Consider the following 18,152-nt stretch of genomic DNA (forward strand, 5'->3'; position numbering starts at 1 on the left):
TCATGTGAAATCACACTGGATCCAAACACAGCAAACATATATCTGTTTTTTTTTTTTTTTTTCCCTTGTCCTGTCCAGTATTATGGCAGCAGAATTGTAATCTGAATACCGTTTATGCTAAACACATTTGCTATGCCAAGGGAAGCTTTATGAATGTAAAGCTCCCCTTGACGCCCATCAACTCCTCATTTTTATTTATTTATTTTTGTTACAATATTTAACATGATATGATAATAGTGCCGAACCGGACCGGGGGACAGAGAGAGAGGGAAAGCGAAGAAGAGAAAAAAGAACAGAAACATGAAGAGACAAACATAAAAAACAATGAAAAATCCGACAACCAGCTGCTACACCTGTAAAAACAAAACTGAAGACGATTCACAGCTTTTGTGGGGAATCCAACCTTAGAAGCACCAGGAGCACCTGTAAGCAGACAAGCAGAGAACAAACACACAAACAAAAAAAACACAAGCAGCAGCAATCTCATATGATACACAGGTGACCTTAAACCGCAGGACAGCACAACAACTGCTTAGTGAGCATGGTACTGGGCTAATGAATGTGAGTGTGAGTGTGAGTGTGTGTGTGAGTGTTAGTGTGTGTGCATGAACATGCAATACACGTGGATGGTCCCACATAATAACCATGCTTAAATATCAGTGTATAGTGGCACAATCCCCCCCCCCCCCCCAGCAATCAGAAGCAGGCTGAGAGGGCCCCCAGACCCAGGCCACCAACAGCCCCTGAGGAGCACAGAACCCGGGAAGCCTATCATAGGGACGACCACGCATCCCCCCAGAAGACAGCAGAGGAAGCTCCCAGACAGAGCCCCCACAAGCATCGGGCAGAGCCCCCCCGGCGACCAGAGACCTACCAGCCCCGCCAGGCCCCCGCCACCCAGACATGGGCCACGCGCCGGAACCGGCCCCCGCGAGCCCGAGCGCCAACAAAACCCCCCGGCAGGGGCCCCGCCCAACACCCGAGAGGGCAAGGCGCCCCAGACAGCCAACCGCAGTGGGGCAGCGGGGAGAAGCAAGGCCCCCCCCCCCCCCATCAGGAACAGCACAAGCAGGCCAGAGGACAGCAGGACCCAGACCCAGACCCAGTCACCCCATAAATCATATAAGAGAATAAATAAATAAATAAATAAATAAATACATAAAGACAAAAAAACAAAACAAAATGAAAATTTCTAGGGGGCGCCACTGAGCCATTTTGCTCCACCCCCACACGATACCCTTTACATATGTACGAGGTCGTCAGGGTGGACGTGTGTGCCAAGTTTCATGACCTTGAGATCATGATAAGTCTTTCAAATCACAAACGCTATCACAAGATTTTCACCTCCTGGCCACGCCCCCACCGTTAAGAGCTTGTAAAAGTTTCTCAAGAGTTTTCTTCCCCCCTAGCTTAAGAGTAATCTGGCCAAGTTTGGAGCTGTTACCATAAAATCTGTAGGAGGAGTTTGATCAAATGCGAGGTGTGAAAAAAAAAGACGTTTCCAACCACCAGCAGGTGGCGCTATTGGTGGATGTCACTATGATAATATGTACGCGTTCAGGCTGGGTCAAGCATTCACCGTATGAAGTTTGGGACAGATTGGATAATGTATGTGGAAGTTAGAAGCGACTTAATTTTTTATGGTGAGTCATAACTTTGAGGTGTCACCACGGCCACGCCCTTTGAGGTTTGAAAACGTTTCTCCATGATTCTTTCCCCCCATGTCTTAAAAGCAACCTGGCCAAGTTTGAAGGTTTTTGCATTAAATCTGTAGGAGGAGTTCGATCAAATGCGAGGTGTGGAAAAAAAGAGATGTTTCCAACCCCCAGCAGGTGGCGCTACAGGTGGATATCGCTATGATAATATGTACGCGTTCAGGCTGGGTCCAGCTATCACCGTATGAAGTTTGGGACAGATTTGATAATGTATGTGGGAGTTATAAGCGACTTAATTTTTTGTGGCGAGTGATGGCGAGTCATCAAACTTTGAGGCGTCGCCACGGCCTTTAAGTTTTGAAAAAGTTTCCCCATGAATTTTTCCCCCCATGTCTTAAGAGTAACCTGGCCAAGTTTGAAGTCTGTAGCATTAAATCTGTAGGACAAGTTACAAGGTAGTTTAGCGGCAGTATAGCGATCTCTATTGGTCAAACTGAAATTCTACACTGTCGTAAAAATGCCCACCTGTACACACCCACTAACTAAACATCGTGGCGAATGCTGCCGTTGTGTTATTTAGTCAGTGCAGTTAGGTCATCTGATTTACAAGTGTAGACTGCCCACGTAAGATACTATAATCAGAGATTTTCTGTAGAGAGAACTCAAGATAATATGCTATAATCCTGTTGCTGGAGGAAGTGGCCGGGGACAGCTCGTCTGGGTTTCTCTGCTCAGGCTGCTGTCCCCGCGACCCGATCCCCGGACAAGTGGAAGATGATGGATGTATGGATGTATGGATGGACTGTTGCTGATCTTGAATGGGATTCTTCCCTCATCATGGTGTATTCGTGGAGTGATTCCTTTGTATTAGCAGACACTTACAAAAGTTACATCTTAGACAGATGTGCGCAGGCACTACCAACATACACGCCGCAATAAATGCAGACTAGCTCTACACTATTCCGATTACAATCACAAATTAATCAATTTTCATTTGTAGATAACAATTCTTGTTCGGATCAAAACGCTATTCTTATTATAATCAGGTCAGTCCGTGTATTTCTGAAGCTAGGCTACGTCTCGAACTCAGGAGGAATTAGAGCACCGTCATCACCTGTCTCTTTGCGATCTAAAACGCAGATCACTATGGTAGATGAACAAGATCACGCTTGGAGAAATTTCACAAAGATGGGAAGTGCCAACATCGAACGTTTCATATTCAGTCTGTGAAAGGCAGAATATGAAACGCTTGGTGTTGGCTCTTCAACGCAAGCGAACACATAGCCTACAACTACAGCTTGCATACAGTACCTAGCTAAGTCCCGTAAACACAAACGACTCTTCTCACGCATCACGACACTTCAGAAGCGGGTCGCTCCTGCCGAAGTTACATATGGGATTTTCAGCATACAGACCCCTGTTGGGAGCGAGACAGGCTTCATTCGCTTACCATTGACTTGTTTAACCTTTGTTAAACTCCTGAAGGCTATAATTTTAGGTGAAAATGCTACCTAGTGCCCCTTTAAGCAAGGCGTGGAATCGGTCAAAAATGGCACGAAAACGCACTTTCCATCCAAAATGGCCGCCTTCCTGTGAATGTGGGACACTGGTGTCTTGAGACTTTTTTGTGCGTCTGGGCATGATGAATGAGTGTACCGAATTTCATCATCCTACGCGAAACTAACCCCATTGCGGGCACCATTTTTAAGCATTATAGGGGGCGCTACAGAGTCAATGAGCGACTCCCAAAAATATAAAGTTTAGATTCTTTCATATTGTCGACTAGCACGTGGCGCTCGCAAAATTTCCTGAGTTTTCGCATACCTTTTGCAAAGAATCGGAAGAAGAACTAGAAAGCTGCAAGCAGCTGTGAGCGGGACCGAGGTGTGCGTACGTTGGGATGTGCGTACGTTGGGCATGCGCTGGACGCTGGAGCCGCAGCTCTGCCCACACGCACGATACCCTCTGCGTACTTACGAGCACAGCATAACTCCAATGCGGAGGGGTTTTTGAAAATTTCTAGGGGGCGCCACTGAGCCATTTTTCTCCGCCCACACACGATACCCTTTACATACGTACGAGGTCGTCAGGGTGGACGTGTGTACCAAGTTTCATTACCTTGAGATGATGATAAGGCTTTCAAATCACAAACGCCATCACACGATTTTCACCGCATGGCCACGCCCACACCGTTCAGAGTTTGGAAAAGTTTCTCCATGAATTGTTGCCTCCATGTCTTAAGAGTAACTTGGCTAAGTTTGAAGCTTGTAGCATTAAATCTGTGGGAGGAGTTTGATAAAATGTGAGGTATGGAAAAAAAAGACGTTTCTGACCACCAGCAGGTGGCGCTGTTGGTGGATGTTACTATTTTATCTATGCGCGTTCAGGCTGGGTCCAGATATCACCGTATGAAGTTTGGGACAGATTGGATAATGTATGTGGAAGTTATAAGCGACTTAATTTTTCATGGCGAGTCATAACTTTGAGGCGTCGCCACGGCCACGCCCTTTGAGGTTTGAAAAAGTTTCTCCATGACTCTTTCCCCCCATGTCTTAAGAGTAATCTGGCCAAGTTTGAAGCTTGTAGCATTAAATCTGTAGGACGAGTTCGATCAAATGCGAGATGTGGAAAAAAAGAGATGTTTCCAACCCCCAGCAGGTGGCGCTATAGGTGGATGTCGTTATGATAATATGTGCGCGTTCAGGCTGGGTCCAGCATTCACCGTATGAAGTTTGGGACAGATTGGATAATGTATGTGGGAGTTATAAGCGACTTCATTTTTTGTGGCGAGTGATGGCGAGTCATCGAACTTTGAGGAGTTGCCACGCCCACGCCCTTTAAGTTTTGAAAAATTTTCTCCATGAATTTCCCCCCCCATGTCTTAAGAGTAACCTGGCCAAGTTTGAAGTCTGTAGCATTAAATCTGTAGGACAAGTTCGATCTTAAGCAAGACGTGGAATCGGTCAAAAATGGCACGAAAACGCACTTTCCATCCAAAATGGCCGCCTTCCTGTGTACGTGGAACCATGGCGGCAAGAGACTTTTTTTTGCGTCTGGGCATGATGAATGAGTGTACCGAATTTCGTCGTCCCACGCAAAACTAATCCTATTAAGGGGACCATTTTTAAGCATTATAGGGGGCGCTACAGAGCCAATGAGCGACTCCCAAAAAAACCTTACAGATACAATAGGGTCCTTGCAGTTTCACTGCTCGGTCCCTAATAAACCTTACAGATACAATAGGGTCCTTGCAGTTTCACTGCTCGGTCCCTAATAAACCTTACAGAAACAATAGGGTCCTTGCAGTTTCACTGCTCGGTCCCTAAAAAACACATCCACAAACACTCGCACAGCACATGCATCCATCCCCCACCTCCGCTGGAGTGTGGCGTAGCGGGCACATCCGGGGGCCAGTAGCCCCCCAGCCACCACAGACCCCGAACCAGCAGGACAACTCCTCCTCCTGGCACCCCCGCCCCAGGCAGCAACCACATATCTGTTACTGTCAGAGGGGAACAGAAAAGTGACATTAATGACACAACCTCAGTCTTATTCTAGTCATCCAGACAGATTCACTGAATGGTTTCAGGTCCTGAGTAGAGAGAGTCTGACTGGACGTTGTTACTGGGAGATGGAGATGAGAGGGGGAGGAGCTGATGTAGCAGTCGCATACAAGAACATCAGCAGAGCAGGGGATGAAGGTGGATTTGGATTTAATGACAAATCTTGGGCATTAGATTGTTATCAAAACCATTATGAATTTTGGTACAACAACATGAAAACCTCCATCTCAGGTCCTCAGTTCTCCAGAGTAGGAGTGTACCTGGATCACAGAGCAGGTATTCTGTCCTTCTACAGCGTCTCTGAAACCATGACTCTCCTCCACAGAGTCCAGACCACATTCACTCAGCCGCTCCATGCTGGAGTTTATGTTTATGATACTGGAGACACAGCTGAGTTGTGTAAAGTGAAATAAAGGTATTTTTGTGCTGGGAGTTCATTGCTGTGATGTATCTGCACTGCTGTTCTGCTGTTTATTTGATGTTTTTTATTTGCTGCTTTTTCCTGTGTTTTTGAAGACATGGAGGATATCACTGCTAATGATAAGTTTGATTCACAGAAATATTTCTCCACATGAAAATCTAAACTTCTCTGAGCTCTAAATATCAGTTGGATCCTTATGTTGATGTATTTTTTTGTTGTTGTTTCTCTTCCACTTCATGGAGCAGAACAGAGAAACCAGCAGACCTTCCTTTATCACAGATTCTTTTTAAAATGCATAATTTTGTAAATGTGAAAATAATTCTGGAGTTACACTTTGATTTGTTTCAGAGATCAAATGTTTTTTCTGTTTTCTAAATCAACCAAGAAATGAGGAAGTCTGTTATGAGATGTTCAGAAACTGTCATTTCCAGGATTCAGGAGATCAGTTATCATGTTTAATGTGAGAGCAAATTAAAGTTTTTATATGAAATACCATTTTATTGTTCTGACATTTATTCTTTAAAAGTGAGGAACTATTTGTAGATGACTAATAAGAAAAAACTGCGGGGACATTATAAATTTCACCCATCAAAGAAATTTTGATGGATGAAATGGAAATACTGCCCGCTGAGAGACAGAGGCTGTCATGTTATAGTCATGTTCAGGGCTCTAAATTAACTTTTTTGATCACCAGCAAATGTGGCTAGTAAGTTTCTGAAGTTACCAGCCAATCAGAATTTCCACTAGCCACATATTTTTCCGTGCAAAAAAGACAGATGAGACCCACTGAATTCATTTGATCAATTTATTAACTAAAGCTTTAAATTCATTTTACAGTGAAATTGGGAATGTATATCCAATTAAAATAATCACAATAATTAAACTTATGTACATACAAAACTTATTCTAACATTTCATTACTCCTCAACCCTCACATACTATTCAGGGTCACATTTTTTGTACATAAAAATATAACTTTAAAACTGATTTATATTCATGTGAACCCTGAATCTAATGGAAAAATGGAAATATTTAACAACTTTCTAAACATCTGTCATCCTCAGATAAAACTGCCTCAGCTTCAGAAAAACCTCTGTCATCTTCAGATAAAACTGCCTCAGCTTCAGAAAAACATCTGTCATCCTCAGATAAAACTGCCTCAGCTTCAGAAAAACCTCTGTCATCCTCAGATAAAACTGCCTCAGCTTCAGAAAAACATCTGTCATCCTCAGATAAAACTGCCTCAGCTTCAGAAAAACATCTGTCATCCTCAGATAAAACTGCCTCAGCTTCAGAAAAACCTCTGTCATCCTCAGATAAAACTGCCTCAGCTTCAGAAAAACCTCTGTCATCCTCAGATAAAACTGCATCAAACCTCAGAAAAACATCTCAAAGGAGTCAGGTCTCAGGAAAAACGGCCTCAGACTCAGGTCTCAGACCAAACGGCCTCAGGTCTCAGACCAAACGGCATCAGGTCTCAGACCAAACGGCATCAGGTCTCAGACCAAACGGCATCAGGTCTCAGACCAAACGGCATCAGACCAAACGGCCTCAGAGCAAACGGCCTCAGACCAAACGGCCTCAGACCAAACGGCATCAGGTCTCAGACCAAACGGCCTCAGACCAAACGGCATCAGACCAAACGGCATCAGACCAAACGGCATCAGGTCTCAGACCAAACGGCATCAGGTCTCAGACCAAACGGCATCAGACCAAACGGCATCAGGTCTCAGACCAAACGGCCTCAGACCAAACGGCATCAGGTCTCAGACCAAACGGCCTCAGACCAAACGGCATCAGACCAAACGGCATCAGACCAAACGGCATCAGACCAAACGGCATCAGGTCTCAGACCAAACGGCATCAGACCAAACGGCATCAGACCAAACGGCATCAGACCAAACGGCATCAGGTCTCAGACCAAACGGCCTCAGACCAAACGGCATCAGGTCTCAGACCAAACGGCATCAGACCAAACGGCATCAGACCAAACGGCATCAGACCAAACGGCATCAGGTCTCAGACCAAACGGCCTCAGACCAAACGGCCTCAGACCAAACGGCATCAGGTCTCAGAGCAAACGGCATCAGACCAAACGGCATCAGGTCTCAGACCAAACGGCCTCAGACCAAACGGCATCAGGTCTCAGACCAAACGGCATCAGGTCTCAGACCAAACGGCCTCAGACCAAACGGCATCAGACCAAACGGCATCAGACCAAACGGCATCAGACCAAACGGCATCAGGTCTCAGACCAAACGGCATCAGACCAAACGGCATCAGGTCTCAGACCAAACGGCCTCAGACCAAACGGCATCAGTTCTCAGACCAAACGGCCTCAGACCAAACGGCCTCAGACCAAACGGCATCAGACCAAAAGGCATCAGACCAAACGGCATCAGACCAAACGGCATCAGACCAAACGGCATCAGGTCTCAGACCAAACGGCCTCAGACCAAACGGCATCAGACCAAACGGCATCAGGTCTCAGACCAAACGGCCTCAGACCAAACGGCATCAGACCAAACGGCATCAGACCAAACGGCATCAGACCAAACGGCATCAGGTCTCAGACCAAACGGCATCAGACCAAACGGCATCAGGTCTCAGACCAAACGGCCTCAGACCAAACGGCATCAGTTCTCAGACCAAACGGCCTCAGACCAAACGGCCTCAGACCAAACGGCATCAGACCAAAAGGCATCAGACCAAACGGCATCAGACCAAACGGCATCAGGTCTCAGACCAAACGGCATCAGACCAAACGGCATCAGGTCTCAGACCAAACGGCCTCAGACCAAACGGCATCAGACCAAACGGCATCAGACCAAACGGCATCAGGTCTCAGACCAAACGGCCTCAGACCAAACGGCATCAGGTCTCAGACCAAACGGCATCAGACCAAACGGCATCAGACCAAATGGCATCAGGTCTCAGACCAAACGGCCTCAGACCAAACGGCATCAGGTCTCAGACCAAACGGCATCAGGTCTCAGACCAAACGGCATCAGACCAAACGGCATCAGACCAAACGGCATCAGGTCTCAGACCAAACGGCCTCAGACCAAACGGCATCAGGTCTCAGACCAAACGGCATCAGACCAAACGGCATCAGACCAAACGGCATCAGAGTAGCGGGGTGAAGTTGGTTTTATATTCGACATTCGCCTATTTTCCGGCGGTTTAATTGTAATAGCGTCACGAAAACCGCACCAATTAGCATAAGGATGGTATTAATTTGTACAGAAAACTAAGACTAACATACCACAGGCTTTATCAACTCACCAAAGTAAGCAAGTCTGGCGAAAGATCAGAGTAACCGCGCCGAATATACTTCTACGGCAGCCAGAGCGCTTAGGGACCATCGCAAAAGTGTACGCCTTTTTTTTTTTCTTTTTTTAATAACTCACTGGATATTCAACCAATGAACACCAAACCACTTCTGATGTGTTTGTGAACTCACTATAAAGCTTTCACAGCCTTTTAGTTTCCAGAAAAATCATTTTAGGTAGAACATTAACTCAGTGTGCATAGTTAATTCCATTTTAGACTTTTATTTTGTAATAGATCTCTTGTTTTTAAAGATATCAAAACCAAACCACTTCTGATATGTTCATGAAGTCATTGTGTACTTCCCACACCCTTTGTTATCAAGGAACCCCTTTTTAATAATAAAAAAAGGCATGAGTAATCACTGTATATGATCCATTCATATTTATGGCTTTTATTTTGTAATGGCTCTCTTGTCAATTAGAAAATCTAATTGAACATATATATTGTTTAAACTCTTTGCTTTAAACAATATATATGTTCAATTAGATTTTCTAAAAAAAACCCAAAGCCTCCAAAACTATTAATGCTTGTTATGTATTTAATGTTTTTTAAGCTCGCTCCAATATCTGATATTAATCCTTGTGATCTTTTACTGCTTGTGATCTTTTTCATGCTTTTATTTAGACCTCTTCCCCCTGGCAGTTAAGCCGTTACACAACTAAAACTATCATTTATTTTACATCCTAATGCCTACACTGAACTGTCGATATAGTGTGGCTATAGGTTTAAGGGTATAGGTGATCTATCTAGCTGTGTACAACATAAAATTGCTATCAAGAAATAGTTTATTTGCTGTGTCATATGAATGCAAACTTTTTCTAAAAAGCTGGAAAATTAAGTTTAACATGGACATGTGAAACTTAAAAAAGGGAAATAAGTCAAAAAATGAAGGAGTGCAGATAAATAATGGAGAGATATGGTATATTTAACCCCATAAAACCACATCTCGATGAAATACATGGTATTACACAGGAACATCTGGGCAAAAGCTTAAAAAAAAGGACAAATTGTTTGTTTAGTTTATTTAACAGTGTATTTTTTAATTCCAACATGTCTTTATAGGAAATTCCTGCAGTAAAGCAAAATTAAAAGCTATGTCAGAAGTAGCCGTGAACCTTGTGTTTGAAATCTCAATATTTAGGAATATGCAGCAGTAAAGCAACATGAAAGCCAGGATAGGAGTATCTGGAGATGTGTTGTAGATTACATGCTGCATATATATTTGATATCTTAAAATGGAGTGGCAGCAAGCCCCAGAATCTTTTTTTCATGCTTCCCCCTATGTGTCAGGATACTCTCTGCCAAATTTTATAGGTGTGTGACTATTTATGCCATTGTAGTGCCTATATATATGCATTTACATAATTCCACCAGGAACATGTCCCAAAAAGAGGGTCTTTGGCCCCCTGTAGCTTTCCAGCAGCTAGTTGACCGGGTTGTCCACCCAGGTTGTGATCCTTGAAGGTCCTAGATATAATTTCTGGTGTCAAACCTTTTACAACGCTCCGTGTCTGTTTTCCCAAAAACTGGGGTTTTGCCCCCTGGGTATTATGCCTTTTTTTCAAAAATTAAAATTGTTTTCCTTGATAATAAAGGGTGTGGGAAGTACACAATGACTTCATGAACATATCAGAAGTGGTTTGGTTTTGATATCTTTAAAAACAAGAGATCTATTACAAAATAAAAGTCTAAAATGGAATTAACTATGCACACTGAGTTAATGTTCTACCTAAAATGATTTTTCTGGAAACTAAAAGGCTGTGAAAGCTTTATAGTGAGTTCACAAACACATCAGAAGTGGTTTGGTGTTCATTGGTTGAATATCCAGTGAGTTATTAAAAAAAGAAAGAAAAAAAAAAGGCGTACACTTTTGCGATGGTCCCTAAGCGCTCTGGCTGCCGTAGAAGTATATTCGGCGCGGTTACTCTGATCTTTCGCCAGACTTGCTTACTTTGGTGAGTTGATAAAGCCTGTGGTATGTTAGTCTTAGTTTTCTGTACAAATTAATACCATCCTTATGCTAATTGGTGCGGTTTTCGTGACGCTATTACAATTAAACCGCCGGAAAATAGGCGAATGTCGAATATAAAACCAACTTCACCCCGCTACTCTGATGCCGTTTGGTCTGAGACCTGATGCCGTTTGGTCTGAGGCCGTTTGCTCTGAGACCTGATGCCGTTTGCTCTGAGGCCGTTTGGTCTGAGGCCGTTTGGTTTGAGACCTGATGCCGTTTGGTCTGAGGCCGTTTGGTCTGATGTCGTTTGGTCTGAGACCTGATGCTGTTTGGTCTGAGGCTGTTTGGTCTGAGACCTGATGCCGTTTGGTCTGATGCCGTTTGGTCTGAGACCTGATGCCGTTTGGTCTGAGGCCGTTTGGTCTGAGACCGTTTGGTCTGAGGCCGTTTGGTCTGAGACCGTTTGCTCTGAGGCCGTTTGGTCTGATGCCGTTTGGTCTGAGACCTGATGCCGTTTGGTCTGAGACCTGAGGCCGTTTGGTCTGAGACCTGATGCCGTTTTTCCTGAGACCTGAGTCTGAGGCCGTTTTGTCTGAGACCTGACTCCTTTGAGATGTTTTTCTGAGGTTTGATGCAGTTTTATCTGAGGATGACAGAGATTTTTCTGAAGCTGAGGCAGTTTTATCTGAGGATGACAGAGGTTTTTCTGAAGCTGAGGCAGTTTTATCTGAGGATGACAGAGGTTTTTCTGAGTCTGACACCTGAGTCTGAGGATGTCCTAAAATGGACACCGTACTCTAGTCTCTATTAGTGGACACGTGGGGATATGCTTTTTATCCTGGTCGGACCATCTGTGAAGGACTAGTTCCTTGCCGAAATTCATGACGGAAACGGGAGAATAATAAGTATTAGGGCTGGGACTTTAGCGCGTTAATTTCGATTAATTAACTACACACATATTAGCGCGTTAAAAAAAATAACGCATTTTAATCGCACACTATAATTTATTTTTTTTTTTTTTTTAAATACAGACGGATGGAAGCGTCGACAAGAGCGTGGTCAGCAACCCCATAGCTACCCCAACTTTGGGGCAAGAGGCAGGTTTACTGCTCACAAAGAACAGAAGTGCAGTGCAACAACGACAACAATATTAAGAAGTAAAGAATCACGTATATTGCTGCGTGGTAGCCTATCCCCGTTTTTCGTTCTTTAGCTGATAAATATAAATATGGAAAGGTATAAAACACCAGCTTTACTGGTGAAACGGCTATCCACATTGTTCCTAGATCTACAGTAGCTGTGGTGATGTCATTGTACAGTCAGCCAATCACGTCTGTTCTAAATTACCCGGGGAAATCGGAGGTCTAAAATAATATTTCCATAAAGCAGATTTAGGAGATAAATAGAAACCCTATTTAATTGTATTCTCAGTTTAATTCGTTTTTGAATAGTCATATGTTACAGTTTTCCTCTCATTTTAGCACCCATTCACTCATAACATAGCTAAACTGCAATTCCAAATGGATATTTGGCGAGTCTAACTGGAATATGGCGATTTTGAGAATGTCCTTCTTCAAGTAACACAAATAAGGTAGGAAATCCCAGTTGTTTTTCATATGCTCGCCGAAACACTATTATCAAATAGTCTTCTTGTGACTTGGTTTGTTAGTCGACTCTAGGTGCTTGCAGTCTATCTAGAGCTACTTGCTAAGTAGCCTAGTGTCAGTGCAGTTAGCACCATCTTTTGAAAATAACGGACACACTTTTTACTTTATGTTAGGTTGCCAGCGTGCTTCCTCTGCCATAATGTGATGCGAGTAGATTGGCTTGAGTAGGCTATGTGTCCGCTGTGGCAGCGGACAGACTGGTGTGAGCTAGGGTGACCACCTGCTAGGGTGACCAACCCAGAGTGGTGTAAAAAGAGAGTGGCGACATTCCCATAGACTTCTATAGAAAGAAAGGAATGCGGAAGTCACGTGGGTCACGGAGACGCCACAGTTCCAAACAAGAGACGCAGCTCCGTTAACCTCAATTGCTCGTCAAGAACAATTACTGGTAAGTTAATAAAATAACAGCATTTTAAACGTTTTTTTACATTTTTAAGCATTATCTATCAGAAGTATTCTCTTAGACATCGTTATTTTTACATTTGGTTAGCATGAAATGTCGATGTTGATGTTAAAAATGGAATGGATTTAGCTTAAAGCTTGGTAACGGAGGCTAACGTGAGGTAATTAACGTGATCATTTCACTAAAGTCCGTTAACTTTTTATTGTCAGGTGACATTGTGTAAAGTTGTTTTGATTGTTAGGTTTTAAAACATTACCAAAATACTATATAGGCCTATAGTAATAATACATTTAATACATTTTTGGTATTTCTGACGTATTTTCTCCGGTAAATTGATTAAATTACTACATTTTTAGCATAGTGAGGCATTAGCTGACTGGTCTTTAATTAAGTAAGTTTTTTTCAGCATGACTTTGCAGCTGTGATAATGAATTTATCAATTTCTTTGTTGTTGTTGTCAGGGAGGTCAGCAGATGGTGCTCGCTGCTGTCATGGATCAACCCTCATTAGGACTTCAGAACTTTTCTACAATGTCCAAACCCTTGAATTTGATCAAATACAGTTCATTGTTGCAGATTAATCTACCCAACAGTATAAATAGCAGTAAAATAACTTCTTTATGAAGGCTTGTTTTACATTTTCCATGATGACATTTTATAATAAAATGTTTGGTTTAAATCTGTTTTGTTTATTTTTTTTCACAACTGACACATTTATTTTGTCGTTAATATGGTTTTAACCAGAAAAAAAGTTAAATTCATATTTTAATCCATCCATTATAGCCGCTGAATCCGTCGATCGGGTCGCGGGGGTGGGGGGGCTCATTGTCCATCCGACACCAGAGAGAACAGACAGACTGAATGACATCTTCTACAGATGGAGTGTTTGGGACAACAGGAGTAGATCCTGCAACAGACAGTAACATCAGGCTCTGTTGAAGGATGTAGATCTGAAGGTAAGCTGGACCACTGGCATGATTAGCTGCCCCCTGCTAGCATGCAGGGGTACCCTCTACGATTTAAAATGGTGATAAATGTGTCTCTGCGCTCCAAAAAAGAAAAACGTTGATAAAATACATCGTCGGTGAAGTGATCAATGCACATTATGGGTCAATATTTACCGAAAATTGCGTCGTAAATGTTAAAGTTATCGTTTTTGTGCTCCGTCCCGCTAAAACCCGTTCAAACTGACTGACAGCGCTGTGATGTTTGGAACTCCGGAGGCTAACATGAACCACGTGACAGCCCTAGCGGCGACTTCAAAGCGTGTCGCAACTCTGTATTATTCTATAGCTCTGGACCAACCGTCCCACGTAGCGCGTGCGCGTACAGCGTTCGAGGCCAAAATAGTCCGTCCCGCAAATTCAGAGTTTGTCCCGCATAATTGATTCTTGCTGGGGTTGTCACTTTCCCCGCGCCACCCAGATAGCGAAACGAGCGTTACTTGACATTTCAGAACAGCACAGTCGCCGCAGACTGTAGAGCTACAACAGATCCACACACGCGCGCACACACACACCCCTTGCAGTCGCATCTGACAGGCTGGCTGTTATCAAATATTTGTTGTTGCCATGACAATTGACTCAACGTTCGCAGTGATGATGAACGTCAATTCACGCGCCTCATCACTAGGCACTTCAGTCAGTCAGTTGGCGCGGCATACTTGGCTAGAACTAGTTGTGGATTGTGGTTTGTGGATAAAAAATTAAAAAAAACACAGGGGAAAATGGCAGTGTAGATGGTAGTGTGTGTCATTGAATGTTCAAAATATTGTTATCATTATTATTGTTATATATTACATCACCAATAACAGAGGAATCACTATATATATATATATATATATATATATATATATATATATATATATATATAAAAAAATTGATATACCATGTAAGGTAGTATGTGCTAGAAATGGGTAAACCACTAAGAGTCTGGCGGCGGGGCGGCGTCCCCCCTTGTCCCCCATAAACATACCCCTTGTCCCCCCTTGTCCCCCATAAACATACCCCTTGTCCCCCCTTTGGCTTATGAGCAGGTGGTCACCCTACCGCCGCCAGACTCTTAGTGGTTTACCCATTTCTAGCACATACTACCTTACATGGTATATCAATTTTTTTATATATATATATATATATATATATATATATATATGTATATATATATATATATATATAGTGATTCCTCTGTTATTGGTGATGTAATATATAACAATAATAATGATAACAATATTTTGAACATTCAATGACACACACTACCATCTACACTGCCATTTTCCCCTGTGTTTTTTTTTTTTTTTTATCCACAAACCACAATCCACAACTAGTTCTAGCCAAGTATGCCGCGCCAACTGACTGACTGAAGTGCCTAGTGATGAGGCGCGTGAATTGACGTTCATCATCACTGCGAACGTTGAGTCAATTGTCATGGCAACAACAAATATTTGATAACAGCCAGCCTGTCAGATGCGACTGCAAGGGGTGTGTGTGTGCGCGCGTGTGTGGATCTGTTGTAGCTCTACAGTCTGCGGCGACTGTGCTGTTCTGAAATGTCAAGTAACGCTCGTTTCGCTATCTGGGTGGCGCGGGGAAAGTGACAACCCCAGCAAGAATCAATTATGCGGGACAAACTCTGAATTTGCGGGACGGACTATTTTGGCCTCGAACGCTGTACGCGCACGCGCTACGTGGGACGGTTGGTCACCCTAGTGTGAGCAACAAGTTTGAACGTAATGTTGTGCCTGTGTTATTTAGCACTGTACGAGGCTACTGTTGGAAGCCTGCCGGGTAGAACTATCTCTTGAAAGTTGTCGCCTACAACTGTTGTGCGTCAGATGAGATGAAATAGAAAGTCCGCACTGTAGCTCATTCACTCCCAGCTCTTTTTTTCCAAGATGTTCCAAGTTGATCAAAACTTATTTGAGGAACACAGTGGGCAAAGTAGCCTTTGTGGATTGGCTATTTTATCCTTAGTGAACGGGCTATGAATGAATAAAGGCTGATTTATGCTTCAGACGCAAAGCTTCTGACGCTCGGACGCAGAGCCTCTGCGAGCGTCAAAATCTTGACCACTCCCCCACGCAGAGGCTCTGCGCGTGTTGTCGTGCACCTCAGAAAAATCCTGACTATGCGACAGACGCACGCAGACCACCAACGGAAGTGCGCAGACAAAAGCGGCTGTGATTGGTCCTCGGTGTGCCTTTCCGGTTGTCTGTGTGGCTTCCTCCTTTGCATTTTCGCCAACTCCAATAAAAGAAGCTGTTCTTCTTCGATGTCGAGCAACTCCAGATCCATATCTTGCATACACTTTTTTTTTTTTTGAAAAATAAACACTTCCGCCGGCGCCCCCGAAGTTCTCGTCACCGCCCACCGAAATTCTCGCGAGGGGAAACTGCTGTGCGTCCCGAGAAATTCCAGACCGAGGTTGCAGAACCATAACATGAAAAGTGGTTCGCGACCAGAGCAAAGCAACACGTCAAGACGAATAGACGCAGAACTATAATCCGCCCTTGAGATGGACAGGTATGCCTGTGTGTGCGTGTGTGGTTGTGAACACGGGCTGGGGCTGTCTGCCCCTGGACCTTCAGCTGTTCCACCACAACGCACAGTGCGACATCTGTCTGCTTGTGAGCAGTAAGCTCCGCTGATAACTTAAAGTTTACACTATGCAAGGCTGCATGCAGACGGTGGAGTAATGGGTCAGTAACGTTGTTGCGTTGATGCGTGTGTGCATGTGTGTGTGTGCTGTTTTGACTAGCAACCCCTCACATTCATGCAGCAACTGCATAGCAACCCCAACGAAAAATCGCTGGCGCCGCCGCTGATCAAGCCTCAAATATCACCTCAACACTAAACATGTAGAAGCTAGCGTGGAAGCTAACGGGGGCCCAAGGCAGCTTAACATCCGAGATTCTATATACTGTGTTTTCATGCATGCTACATTCAGATTTCAAATAGGGATATGTTCTGTGTTTGTTGAAACATTGTTGAAAATGTTAATTTTCTAAAGGATAAAGTATATGCGATTAAAATGCGATTAATTTCGATTAATTAATTTCAAAGCCTGTAGTTAACGCGATTAAAAATTGTAATCGAGTCACAGCCCTAATAAGTATGCATAATAGTAATATGTGTGCCTTGTGTTTATGATAATTGTGTTTATTTTCACTGAGGCTTGTGTAAACCACAGACTGTATATGGTTTAAACTGTGTTTTCATGACTGAGCTGATCTCATCCATCTGATGACACTCCTTAACGCCCCAATTGACCGCATTTCTGCCAGCTCCTCTGTGATTCTGAAGTCTGCATTGATCCCGCGCATGAAGATGTGCAGCTGGGCAGTGCCCCGTATATCACAGCTCTCATCCAAAGCCAGGGAAAAGTACTCAAAGTCATTCACGCTGTCTTTCAGTTGTAGCACCAGGTTTTTCGCGATGTCCTCAATCCTCCTCGTTACGGTGCGGCGGGAAAGGGAGACGTTCTCAAAAGCGTCTTTTTTCTCGGGACATATTAGCGCAAACGAGTCCACCAAACACTCCTTAATAAACTCTCCATCAGAGAAGGGTTTGCTCTTTCAAGCAATCTTGTGCAAAATAACAAAACTTGTCTTGACTGCAGCACCTCTGGATGTCAAATGTTTTGTAAAAAGTGTTTGTTGAGATTGCAGCTTGGCGAGCAACACAGACGACTCAGCTGCGCGCTCTTTCTCTGAAAAGTTCTTGTATTTCTCCCCGTGTTTAGTCACGTAGTGATGGTGGATATTATACTCCTTTAACACAGCCACTGACACACCACAAACTAAACACACAGCTTTACCTTTGACCTCTGTAAACAAATATTTTGCTGTCCATGCCTTGTTGAAAACGCGACATTCTGAATCAACTTTTCTTTTTTTACCGTGAGAAGACATTTTGTGTGGATTAGGGATTCGGATGCTAGCATCACCTGTCACTGTGCGTGCATTCATAAACAATGAGTCAGGCCCTTTCAAAATAAAAGACAGCTGCATCGCATGCACACCAAAATCCGTTTTTATTTTTGACTGGGGGGGGCAGGGGGGCGCGGGCCGGACAGGGACGGGCAAAGGGCAGTATCTGGCCCGTGGCCCGTAAAATGCCCAGGTCTGCCTTAAGCAATGGTTGAGTGTCAGTAGTTTAGAAA

This window comes from Odontesthes bonariensis, chromosome 19, assembly GCF_027942865.1.
Source record: "Odontesthes bonariensis isolate fOdoBon6 chromosome 19, fOdoBon6.hap1, whole genome shotgun sequence".
Taxonomy (NCBI): Eukaryota; Metazoa; Chordata; class Actinopteri; order Atheriniformes; family Atherinopsidae; genus Odontesthes; species Odontesthes bonariensis.